The 12,992-nt window shown below is 43.6% G+C and overlaps 1 long non-coding RNA gene across 3 annotated transcripts; it reads left to right on the forward strand.

The window, feature by feature from the left end:
- The first annotated feature begins 327 nt into the window (after positions 1-327).
- On the forward strand, positions 328-12,338 carry LOC121669219. Of its 3 annotated transcripts, XR_006017653.1 has the most exons (4): positions 328-856; positions 5,987-6,168; positions 7,382-9,679; positions 11,003-12,338. It is a non-coding gene; the product is annotated as an uncharacterized LOC121669219 (long non-coding RNA). The 3 variants fall into 3 exon arrangements; XR_006017652.1 differs by lacking the exon at positions 5,987-6,168; XR_006017654.1 differs by lacking the exon at positions 5,987-6,168 and having other exon boundaries at positions 328-690.
- The last annotated feature ends 654 nt before the right edge of the window (positions 12,339-12,992 follow it).

Here is a 12,992-nt window from a genome sequence, read left to right on the forward strand (position 1 = left end):
CTTCCTGGTCGTGACACAAAATAAGTCTTAAATTCCTTGTTTGACAACATGCTTTTAGAAAAGCTTTACAATTGCTTTTATGGGCTGTATTAATAACTATTATTTTCCCTCCCAAGGTGTAATTCCAGTGCAGAGCTATGTGGATCTTGCTTGTCTTTCCCTTGCTTTGTCGGCTGTGACCTTTCACCACTCAGAAAATAATTAGTACATTTTCCAGCAGATAGCTGGATGTTTTCATGCCCTCTTATTATGGGAAAACATTGTAACAGAGCATTGGAGCAAACAGCTAAATGTGCTGTTCTTTCAAGCCCCTGTGTGGCAAATGAACTTAAATTTACAAGAATGTCAAAAATGAAGGGAATCAAGAATGAACAGATGCTTATAAAGCAGGAATTCTCTAATATGGACTGAATTTGGAAGTTTTATCAAAATGCACCACAACCATCATGATTCAACTCCCTTGGAGATTTTTAGCTGTCTCTGAGAAGATAAGGCACGAGTTCCAGGTCTAATTAGGCATGGCACGCATTGGGGTCATTAATAATTTCTACCACAGTAGCTTCAGCCTATGAGATATTTTGCAAACAAATGGCAGAAGCACAGTGTGGGCACCCAAACACACATAAAAGCTGGAAATCATGGGAAATAGAGGGGAAGGTAACAGCAGAGACAAGGATCCAATCCTTTGAGGTCAATATTTTCATGGTTTTACTTCCAGGTTCAGCAACACATTGCAGTAACAGGAGAAGCAAAAGAAATGAGAAGGCGAAGCTCATGCATATGATGCCATGAAGTAAATTGAAGTTTGCATGTCCAAGGATTGACTGATTAATTCATTGGTTGGACTTTCTCCCAGGTAAGTTACGCTGGCTTGATCCAGGCCTAGCCTAGCTAAAAGATAGTGCTGCCATTCAAAGCCTAATCCTAATCGAATATCCCCAAGTTCCCCTTAACTGTGAAGTTGAGCTGCAAGATTTCAGAATTTGTCTAGGCTTGCACAGGTCAAATGAAGTGGTGACAAATAGGTACCAGCAGATACCCTTCCCCCTGTTTCCCTGCTGAAGCAACTGGAAGACATAAAAGTCATAATTATCCTGGTTTAAGTCACACAGTGAGCAGAACCACAGCCAGGAATGTACCGTGGGCTTCTAGGCTCCAAAATAGTGATATAAAACAACTGTTCCTCTGTTACCAGGATTTTTTACAGCTGCTTTCAGCATCAGGTTTACGTTTGCAGCTATGTTTTCATTCCAGCCACCTCTTGCAGCTGCATCCACAGAAGCAGCTCCACACTGCAGACAGGAGCACTGGCCCTGCCTACAGCACCTTTAATTAGTCAACCCAGGCACCTTTGCTAATTGACAGAGAATCCCAGAATCGCTGAGCTTGGAAAAGACCTCCAAGATCACTGAGTCCAAGCTGTGCCCGATGCCACTTTGTCCTCAGCCCAGAGCACTGAGTGCCACCTCCAGGCCTTCCTTGGACACCTCCAGGGATGGGGACTTCAAACCTTCCTGGGCAGCCCCTGCCAAGGCCTGAGCACCCTTTCCATGGAGAAATTCCTGCTGATGTCCACCCTGAGCCTCCCCTGGCCCAGCCTGAGGCCGTTCCCTCTCCTCCTGTCCCTATTCCCTGGGAGCAGAGCCCGACCCCCCCGGCTGCCCCCTCCTGTCAGGGAGTTGTGCAGAGCCACAAGGTCCCCCCTGAGCCTCCTTTGCTCCAGGCTGAGCCCCTTTCCCAGCTCCCTCAGCCGCTCCTGGGGCTTCAACCCCTTCCCAGCTCCGTTCCCTTCCCTGGACACACTCCAGAACCTCAACGTCCTCATGGTGAGGGGCCCAGAACTGTCCAGTTTGGTTTCTTCTGCAACTGATTGAGGCTGCACTCAATCCCCTTATCCAGATCGCCTGTAAAGGTACTAAACAGGACTGAAGAGATCAAACAGGACTGACAGGCAGGCACCTAAGAGGTACAATGCTTGTGGCTTTTGCCACTGGCCTTAGGATCAGGTGAACCATGCCCCACAGGCTCTTGCTTGTCCTCAGTGGTCTAGGTCCTTATAGATGGAAAATGCTTCTCCCTTTGACCAGACAAATCCATCCCTGGGCTCAGACTGCTCTACAGGCTGCATTATGGAACAATGGCTGACTTCTCTGGGAGCAGATCTATGAAGACAAACACTGCTGTCATAATTTATTCCAGTGCCACATTGTCTGCCAAGGCTGCATTACACTACTCCTCTTATTTATTTATTTTTTAAAGCCTAAATATATAAAGCTGTTGCAACTGTTTAATGGACTTTCAAGAATGTAAAAAAAATATTTTGACACTGGGGAAGGGATTTCTCCCAGGACTTTTGGATGTGCTTCTGAACAGTGTTTATAGGTACCTTTTGGATTCAGCAGGGAGAGAACGGGCACTTCACTTGTGCCCTTCTTTTCAGCCTACAGGGGATGTCCATGGTGGGTGAGCTGGATTGCACATTCCAAGTATGTATTCCTTTCCAGGGACAAAGGGACTCAGGGTTCAGATGCAGACAGGCACAATGCAGATGTCTGAGGCTGAGTGAGATGAATCTCATTCCAGGTCTCAAAGGGCTCAAAGTGCTTGGGAGCAGTATCCTGTTTCCAAAGAGTTTTCAAGAACTCAGTTCCAAATGACCATAATTCTTTCCAAAAAATTGACTGGATGAAGGCAGGTTTGTTCTGCAGCATTTTTTTTCACTGAGCTACCATTGTGAGAATTAGTAATGTTCCAATTCAGCCTCTTTCCCTCCCTATCATCCCTCCCCTTGACGTCCTCCAGCTCTTACTTCATTGCAAAGTTATCTTCAAGCTCAAAGTAAGAAACTGTACCTCCTCTCTGCTATAGAAAATATCTGCAGTGCATTCAAATCCCCTCAGAATGTGAAGGTTGCAATGATTGTCAGAAAAATGCTTTGCTCACCTACCCCTGCCCAAGATATACTCCTGTGGAGTGACCTAATATTTATGCTGCAACTTATTTTCAGTTGTTTTGGTTTTGGGTTTTTTTTAATTAAAATGTGAAGTTGTTTAAAATCAAATTAGGAAGGCCTTGGAGAGATGGTAAATATTTGCTTCACTTGGCCTTGATACACAACATCAAAACTGTAACTACAGAGCTTTTAGAGTCAACTATTGAATTATATATTAGCAGTGGTTATTAGAACTCAGTATCCCTATTGCACATCCAATATTGGCAAGCCTTTAGCTTCAAGGAGCTGGGACTGTGAGATCCAAAATGTTACCATGAAATACACAGAGGCTTTGACTGTTCTGCATTGTGCAGAATCTCTCGGTGGGGAACTCTTGTTGCTGTGCTACCAGCACAAAGGGAGCCCAGCTCCTCACCCAGTTGCTGTGTGTGTATTTCCACTATCTCTCTTTTTTTGGCCTTCTTTACTCCGTGGTGAATAAGTGTAATTGAGCCAGCTGCTGCTTTCATGTCTGTGCAGTTTTTCTGCAGGTGGCACTCAATCCTCTTGAATGTGCTCCAGCTCATTCCCTGAAGAGAACCCCAACATCCAAGTTTCTTATTTTGATTATAACCAGATAGTTAGGCAGTAAGAAAGGCAGAAGTGAGTGAATTGCTCAACTCATGGAGGGGACAAGCTTTGGAGCAACTGGTGCAAGCTTTTCTGTCTAGTTCCTGGGAAGTTTCTTTTTATCCTCCTACTTTAGCTGTAGTTTTACAGGCAACCACATTCAAAAGAGGAGCCTCATAAAAAGGGGAGTCAAATATTTGTGGAAGGTGTTGGATCTCTCAACTTCTTTTGCTACCCAAATGATTTCTGCTCCAAGCAAAGGTGGTGCTCAGTGTTCTTTCATTCATATCGTTTATTATTAACATGTATTTGATTAGAATCATGAAACTGAAGTAATTGTAGAAAATTACTCCCACAGGATGTGAGGATTCCTCCTCTAGCATTTTCTCGGAACACTCTCATCTTTATGGTTTGGTGTAAATTAGAGGCCACTTCTGAGCTTTTAGAGGTTATAAATATGAAAGGATTTTCTTTTTCCTCCTTCAACTATTACATCATAAAATGAAAAGTGACTAGCAAAAACATGTCTTGTTCTTCCTATTGCAGAAAATAAGCTAATTTAAAAATCAAAACAATCAGCCCTACCTATTAAAAAAGGTAGTGACCATCAGCCCCTTGCTAACCCTCATCATTCCACAGAGCTCCGTGGGCTTTGGTGAGATGGCTCCACATTGCACCCACATAAATAAAAATACTTTGGGCCCAATAACCACAGATTTATAAAGGTCAATGTACAGCTTCTAAAGAAACAAATATTTTAAGTGCAGTGCCTAACTCCTGGGTAATCTTAAGCCCCTTTCACAGCTCACCAAATGTCACATTGTCATGTTTACAAGAGCATGAATGCTTTCATGTGGGCCATGGGAAGTCGTATTTGCAGTGCAAAGTTTACCTGCTTATATAAAAGTCTCCTCAATTTTCCTGTTGGGTCTAACATAGAATTATCTAAAATGATTCCTACTTTTGCCCACATAATTACAGAATTAAGCTAGTGAGCTATTTCTGAGTATTATTTCGTGTGTGTGGGTGCATGTGAGCAGGACTAAAAGTTGTTTAGTGCCATCTTTTGGGTGGTCCTAATACTACAGAACAGCTTAATCAAAGCAACTATAGACTTGCCACCATTTCTGTGCCTGGGAAGCCACGTGTCACTTGTTTCTAGAGAGCGCGGGGATGACAAAAAACTCAATGGGAGCAGGAATGGCTGGGAGTGTTTCCATGCTGCATAAAGAACCGCCTGCTCCAGCCCCTTCTTAGCACACAAATCCCCAAATCCCCAGCAGCAAAATATTTTCCTCTTTAGAAGCATTGCTTTTTTCCAGCTCTGGCCAATGTTTGTGCTACTTTATAAGATAATTATCTATGTGTTCAGTCACACCCTATAGCACCAAATTTCTTCCTCCTGACTCTTAATGTACGATCAACAATATGCTCATTAATTTAATTGTTTATATTCGGTCTTAATTCAATATTCCTTGCTAGCTCTAAAAGTAGATCTATGTCAAAACCAGACAAAACCCGAGCATCTGGAAATCCAAAGTAACGCCTGCTCTGACAACACAGAATTAAAAGTGTACATAAAATACTGCTCCCATGCTACCTGGTACGTGAAAATTACAAAATCTAGCCATAAACCAATGCTTCTAACAGGATTTTAAATAGGATTAGATTACAATGTCCCTTTGAAAAGGTTGGTGGTCAACTAATTTCACCTTAGTGAGAAGAAATTGAGTGTACTGGAGTAGGTAATGCTTTTTCTTTTGCCTTAATGGGGTGAGAGGCCTTTCTGCCCCAACTCCTGGACAAATGAGACACTTCCCGTAGCAAAGCCTAATTCCACCTGGTAGGGAGAGCAGAGGTCTTGGAGGTAGCTGGGCTTTGAGTACCCCTTAGGAGTACAAAGACCAGGTCAGCATTTTTCCTGTGTTCCCTGACCCAGAGGCAGCACACACAGAGCCAAAGGAATTACTCATGTGTGGAGCAGCATTTATTTACACCACTTGGCCCTGGAGTCTAGAACACCAGCTGATCCTTTTTGTGCTATCTCTGAGGGTTGAAATGACATACAGAGCAAAATTTTGGACAAGGCAGCCTCTCCAGCAAAATGCTGATGTCTGTAATTAAACTTATCTCTGTGTGGTAATGTTCCCCAGGCACTGATTCCTGCTCCAAGTGCTTGTTGGAGGCTTTCTAGAAGTGTCAGAAGGCTTGCATTCCCCTACTCTTGGATAATCAAAACTGCTTGCAAATTTGTTCGGATGTTGAAACAAGCCTAGGCAGGGCGTTTGTGCACGGATGGTTTGCGGCGTTTTAGGGACAGGGGTCTGGAAGCTGCTTCCTTCACCAGCGCGTCCTTTCCGTTGCTGGGGTGCGAGGTAGATACATGTAATGCAGTCCTGAAATTCATCAAATTCAATTTTACAGCCCTCTGTCTCCATCCCTCCTGCTGGAAAGCACATCTACACACGTGCCCTCCCTGAAGCAAAAATCACGAGTTAATGTTGTCACTGCTTGCAGTTTGTGAGTGCCTGATGTCATAGCTGGAGTGTTCATAGCGTTTCAATTCGTTTCCGACACCATGTTTGAGTTTGGATCCTTTTGAGGAGGTAAAAAGAGAATATTTTTCTTGGAGAGCTTTGAAATCCAAATTGCAAAGCTGGCAGGGCCCTCTCAGTTAAATTTGGGTTCACTTTTCTGCCTTATTAGCAATTTCTTGCACAACCTGTTTTAGCTGGTGTATTTACCATATAAAGCAAAGCCAGCTCAGCTGGCATCACTAGGATTACATAAATGTATGTTTTTATAAAGTGGAAAATTTTTACCTGTTTGCTAAAATACCTGATGGTGCCTTGGTTTTAAAAAGTGTGTTCTATGTGACAGCTGTGCATATTTGCACTGGAGCGGGGATTTTTATACCACACGCAGTTCATAAATGGTATTGAGCAAAAGCTTCTGAGATTTTTAAATAATCAAGAAAGGAAAAGTGGGTGAGGGAAGCTTGGAAATTGTGCTGTTCTACTCTGGGAGCTTGGAGGTCTCAGGGAAGGGGCTTCCCTAGACGGCTTTGAAGACACATAACATATAAGCAGAATGGTTACTGGAATAATTGAAATAATTGGAATGTCAGCCTCAGAAGCCCAAGAAGTCTCCTCCAATCCACATCCCTCGTTAAATCCCACACTTAACGGGGACTAGCCCAACTCTGCCCTGCTCTTGCCAGTGCATCCCTGAGGATCAGCCCATCAGCAGGCACATGACCTCAACCAGCACCTCCACAGAGCCCAAACCAGCCCGGATCAGCCACAGAGAGGACTTTGCATCCTCTTGCCCACTTGCATTTCCCAAGGGACATGTAGATGTCCCTCTGCCCAGCATGCAACAGAGGCAGGCAGAGCCAGCTGCAACCCAAAGAATTTGGGGTTGCCTCAGCTGTGTTCCCCATGGATCCAAACCGGGCACAAGAGCCAGGCCTCTTTCCCAACAGGAGAGGGCAATGCCAGAGGGAAAGGGGATATGATGTCCACCTTCCAGTCATGTCCATCTTATGGTCAGAAAGGATGGCTGAGCTTGTGCAGGCAGTTAAATTAATTATTATGCTAAAAAATATTCCATGTGAAACAATGATGCATCTTTCTCCCTGCAATATTTTAACAGCATATCGAAATATATTTGGAATTAAAACTTCTAATCCTCCAATTAAACAGAAGGTGGGAAACAACTAGGAGAGAATGAGTCAAAATACTGAGATTAACTGCTAGATATAATAATACTGGCAAAAGCTTTCCCCATGCCTATTTCACCTCTTCCCTCTTTTCTTAGGTCCCCAACAGCAAGGGCTTTGCATAAGGGTTTGAGTATCAAAGCAAGAGGAGAAATTGAGTCATGCTAAATGGAAGTTACACGTTTTGTCAACCAACTTTTTGATGTTTGGTCTTAAGCAGCAACAATGTTTCTTTCAGAAGACCTAAGAGCAGCAAGAGTGAAAATAGAAATTCTGTTTGCGTGGGTTTACTACTGTCTGTTGATTTCCTGCTGTGTCTGCGGGACAAGCTGACATGGGTGATGGATGGGTGTTTTGTTTGAAAGCTTCATTTCTTGTGGAAGACACTGCACATGCTTCCTCTGGATATCATTTGTAAACAGAGCATTTCGGCCAAGTTTTTATGAAGCTTTGGATCCTGTGAGGGGTTAGCACGATGCTGAGTTAAGCCTGACTATAAATATTCCCAGGAGCGGGGCCTACGTGTCTGCTGAGTCCCCTTTGTTCCTATTTTGTGCCCCAGCTCCGTGTCCCATTGCCGCGGGGGGGGCTGCTCCTGGGGGGAAGGTATTAACAGTGGGAATTGCAGTTGTGCAAGAGAGGTTTTGTGCCAGAGGGGCTCCCTGAGCTCAGCCAGGGAGACACAACCAGGCCTCTGCAGGCAACTGGGACAGCCAGAGAGGTCAAACCTTCCAAAAACGGGAGGCAGCAGCAAAGGGAGGCTCTGGCTGCCACTGCTCAGCTCCTCTGCCCGCAACACCCGCCTGGGCAGCCAGAGGCTTCCTCACCTCACACACCTCCTTGGGGACGTGTCAGCGAGGGACAGCCAGGAAGGGGCAGCGTCGACTCAAACCTGATGGAACAGCTTGATCTATTTTGTCAGTTCCTGGTGGTAGGTTCTGGCATGGCTCGGGAAAATCATACGGTGTGAAAGAGGAGCTCTCGCGGGCTTAGGACAGCCCTCCATTCCCCATCCTCCTGCACCACGTGGGAGCGAGGCAGAGGAGGCAGGAACTAAGGGGGGAAAAACTAATGCAAGCAGGGGTTAGATCTTGTCTTTTCTTCTCACCATCCCACTCTAATTGGCAATAAATTAAATTAACTTGCCCCAAGATAACTCCGCTTTGCTTATGGCAGTAACTGGTAATTGATCTCCCCGCCTTTATGTCAATTCATGAGCTTTTCTATCTTGTTTTCATCCTCCTGTTCTGGAGGAGGAATGAGGGATCAGCTGACATCCAGCCAAGGTCAGCCCACCACAATATCCTGCAGTTCTTTGCCTAAGATCAGTGTTACAACCTTTTATTTCACTCTTTTCGTTGATAAAATGGAAATATTAGGCATACTGCTATGTCAGGCAAAATACGTGGTGATGTCTTGCCTCCAGCTCAGCTGACCTTGTGATTAAAAGAGCATATCAGTGTTGACATATAGAAATTATGTGGCTTTAGGGAGACCTAAATCCAGGATTTAGGGAGAGCTTTTTGGACTTTGTTCCATCCCAAGACACCTAAACAAGTCTTACTGACTTACATTGCCCTTGTATCTGATGGCAAGCAAAGATTTCCCATGTACTTCATCCCCAACATTAAAAGAGAAGCAAAAAGCAATCTGAAATTGGAGCCTAACGTTAGGAAACAAGGGGGATTGGAAGCATGAGGAAAAAAAAGAGGTAGCAACCAATGTTCTGATCAAAATGTGGATAAAACTGCCGAAAAGCAAGAACAGATCAGCAACATCATGAGCCCCGTCCTGAAAATTGTGGCAGAGCTACAGGTTCTGCAAATGTCTAAGAATTGCATTGATGTAACAAAGGTATTTTGTCTTATTGCTAAGAAATCGCTTAATCTCTTTGTACCTCAGGATTTTACCAGTTAAAGAAGGGTAACACTCACTAGGGGATTTTAGGAGATGCTCCTTAATGGCAGTGAGTTGCTCATTTGAGCCACATCCCTACAAACCAAGAGGAAAGCCCATCCAAGCTTTTAGCAAAGCATGGATTAGATGAGTCTAAACACGTGTATAAATTGTTTGGAGAGTGGAGAGTGGTTAATCACTTTCCTTAAAGGTTTGTGCCCTTCGTTAAATACACTCATGGCCAACTTTTAATTACCCAGCATAACAAGGAAGAAGGCTGGGGGAAGAGGGGATGAGCCAGGGTGAGGCAACTGCCCAGTTTGATATTTAACTCCACTGAAAATGCTTGCTGCTAATATTCAAACTTCTTGGCAGGTGTATCAGCATTATATGGGCTCTGGTCAGAAAGAATGACCAGCACATCCAGGCAGGACAGCATGGAAATCTTACTGGACAGTGGCTTTGGAAGGAGTGTGGCATCACTCACAGAAGTCTCCAAGGTAAGAAATTAATACATGCAGTGATGAGTTTTCATTAGGAGGAATTCCACAGAAACTGTATCATGTCTTGCAGTGCTTGTGCAACCCCCTGTCCACAGCACAGGAGAAAGTGTGGGATCTGTTGAAATCCCAGTGTGATAAAAATATCAAAATGTCAGTGGAGCTCAGGGCACTATGAATGTGCTCCTTGCCATTTGCCAAGGGACTTTGGAGCCTTCGTCAAAGCTGTATTTAACTTGTGAAAGACTTTTAAAGCAGACATGCCATAATGCAGTGTTCTGTTTTGCCTGACTGCTTTTATTTGATCCCTGGCAGTTGTTTTGACCATGAAAATTCGTATTTAAGTCAGCTGTTCACAAGAAATTTAGATGGTGGCACAAATTCTTCAGCAGGAATACTTCTACTACCAGCAAGTGAGACACAGAGTCAGACCTCAACTCTTTTAAACCACTTACGTGGATTTATGTGGGATATGGCCAGGTCTGAATTCACATTCTCACGCAAACCACCTCCTTTTTAAATAGCAAAGTATTTGACTCACGAAGCCAGGAGTGTCAGCCCAAGTTCCTGCTGAATCCCATTTTGATAAGAGCTTATAATGGAAAGTAGAAAGAATAGGGAGCAGCTCATTTTGAGTGCAGAGAGGCCTCTGTGGGCTATTTAGCAATAAAATTTGGAGGCTGCCCAAATTTCTGCATCTATTTTTTTAAGGCAACTTTGATAACCAGCAATGTACAAGCAGAAATTACAAAGAAACGCATCACCATGTTAAATCCCATGATTCTCCTCCAAAATAAAAATGTGTACTTCTCATTAAGGTGACGATGGACATTGTTTTGCTTTTTAATATTTCTGCTGATTATCAAAACAGGCAAAATTACAGGTTTTCTCTCTTAGCCCTGTTATCCTACTAACAAAACCCAACGGTTAATGGCCTCAAAATGAACAATAAATGGAAAAATATAAATTAATCACACGTAACACAAAGACATCATAGAGAAACAATCTCCAGAAATAATCTTGGAAGTGTTTCTCAGAGGACTTTTTCAACAGCATCAAGTCTTTTATCCCCTATTCAATGGGCCTAATGTGCCATCTGCTGTTTTAATTCTTAAATTATAACAGTTTCTGAAACAAGCAATCATTCTGCAGCATTTAAACAAATAAGGTTGGGGTAGTTGTTTGTGTTGCATTTTTAGATTTTTAGATTTTGGAAGCAGCCGTTTATGCAAACAGTGGTGAAGAAATTAAAGCTTCAGTATTGTTAATCCTGCTCAGAGACCGACAGCACTTGGGTCTGAGCCGTAAAAACTATTCTTGCAGAGCAAAATACGATGATCTGACCCCAAAACAATGATGTGGTGGCGCTATCTGGTGGCTTACTTGGAGTTACAGCATCTTGCATCCCTGACTGGATTTGGTTTTTTCTCCAAGCACTAGAAGTTTCTTTCAAAAGACAAATTTTATGCCTTTTCTGGGTCTTTCTCTAAGTGAAATCCTGAGAAAGGTCAGTGCGTTTCTAAGTCTTAATTCACATAAACTGTGATTGGAGCTGGCACAGATTTGGTACAATGCAGCTTAAAAATATGTGTACAGAGGCTTCAGTGTCCTGAATAATCCAGCTAAACTCACTGGGGTTGGTCAGAGGAAGCACGTCAAGCACTTACAAGATGATCCAGGTGGTGATCCAGGTGTGACAGCCAGCAAACCTGTTGCAGAACTTGCTTCCCAACACGATTTGTGTTCAGGTAGTGCAACAGAACAGTTGAGTTCTTTGCTGAAACACTTCCCTGGATATTACATAAAGGCCAGGAAAACTTCTGTGCTAATCAGGGAACTGTAAAGCTCGCTGCAAAAATGTAAGCCTTTGCACCAGGAAAGCAGGAGATCAACCACGAAACTCCCAGAACAAATTTTTATAGGCGAGTGCCACCTGGTGGGATATGGGGAAGACTTTTCAGCCTGAAAAAGCTGTTTTAAGGTGGTCAGGATCTTTTCAAATCGGAGAATTAACATCAAAAACCAGCAGCAAAACCAAAGGCGCAGCTGGCAGCTGCGTGGACACACCTTTGGTGGCCTTGCTCTGGTCCTTGCTGATCCGAGTGACACTGACTATGCTGACAAACAAGGAGGTTTTCATATTTTTAATTCAGCTATTAGCAAGAGTTTCTATCTTGAACCAATGCTAGTTCAAAAAAAAATTACGAAGATGCTTTCCTTTCCACTCCACGTTTCTATTTCGAGGCTTTTAAACTGGTAATTCCCTATGTTAGGTATCACGTGCAACACCAATTAATTAACAGCATGAATGAATAGTACCTTTGTTGTGTTCTATCCTAGGAAAAGCCCAGCAGAGCTGGGCACAGACAGATCTCAAAGATAAGGGTAGAGACTGACACACATTTCCAACTCAAGTGAAAAATTATTCATAACTGAATGGACTTTGCTGCTGCTGAAGTATTAAAGGGCAGCAGTCGCAGCCTCTGGAAGTCAATCCAGCATTTCCTGCTGTGTCCCAAAGAAAATCCCACATTTGAGGCCTAGTTCTGATTTTGCTCATCACTCTGTGGGACAAGAGCACTTTTGTTGAGCAAGTAGCTGGGAAACTGGGTTCATCTTCCCATATGTTTTTTTTTTTTTTTGCACAACTTCAAACAATGAGCAATTCTAAACTTGCAAGATTTACAGAACGCCATGGGAAATGGATGTATTGTCAGAACTTAGCAGGCAGTCAGACTGTGCTATTGACACACACATGTGGTTCCAAGTTTGTCTGACATGGTTTAAATTAGGAAGAAAAGCCTTAGGGTTATTAGATTTAGTGCCATAAATGGGACGCTCCATCCCAAGAAAACAGTGGATACATAAAATTTTAGAAACGTTTGCCCTATCCCAAGGTTTTGTGCCTTCTGTTTTCAGCCTCCGAGTTTCACACCTGTATTGAATGATGTGTTGACAGACACACAAGCGTCTTTGCTTAACTGGGAAGCCCAGGAGTTGTCACTAACAGGTACACACATTCTGGTTTTATTCACGCCACTTCTTTGCCCTCCTCCTCCAAAAAGGCCTTCAGAAGCAGAAAGCTGGGGCTGCACACATAGGAATTAAGGGGATTAGCAGCACCACCATGCTTGGGTTATGGCTTCAAAGCAAAACATTGGCTGCACCTACGTAAACGCCCCTGTTTAAGTGATTGGAAAGGAACCGTTTCTCAGAAGTACAGGTGCATGACCGACTGCAGCTATTATGGCCGAGAAAGGGCAGGAATTGCTTGGAAAGGGGGAAAAGGGGGGGGGGGGGGGTTAAAAATAAA

This window comes from Corvus kubaryi, unplaced genomic scaffold, assembly GCF_017639235.1.
Source record: "Corvus kubaryi isolate FWS band 111438036 unplaced genomic scaffold, C.kubaryi_AGA036_p1.0 37391, whole genome shotgun sequence".
NCBI classification, from domain to species: Eukaryota; Metazoa; Chordata; class Aves; order Passeriformes; family Corvidae; genus Corvus; species Corvus kubaryi.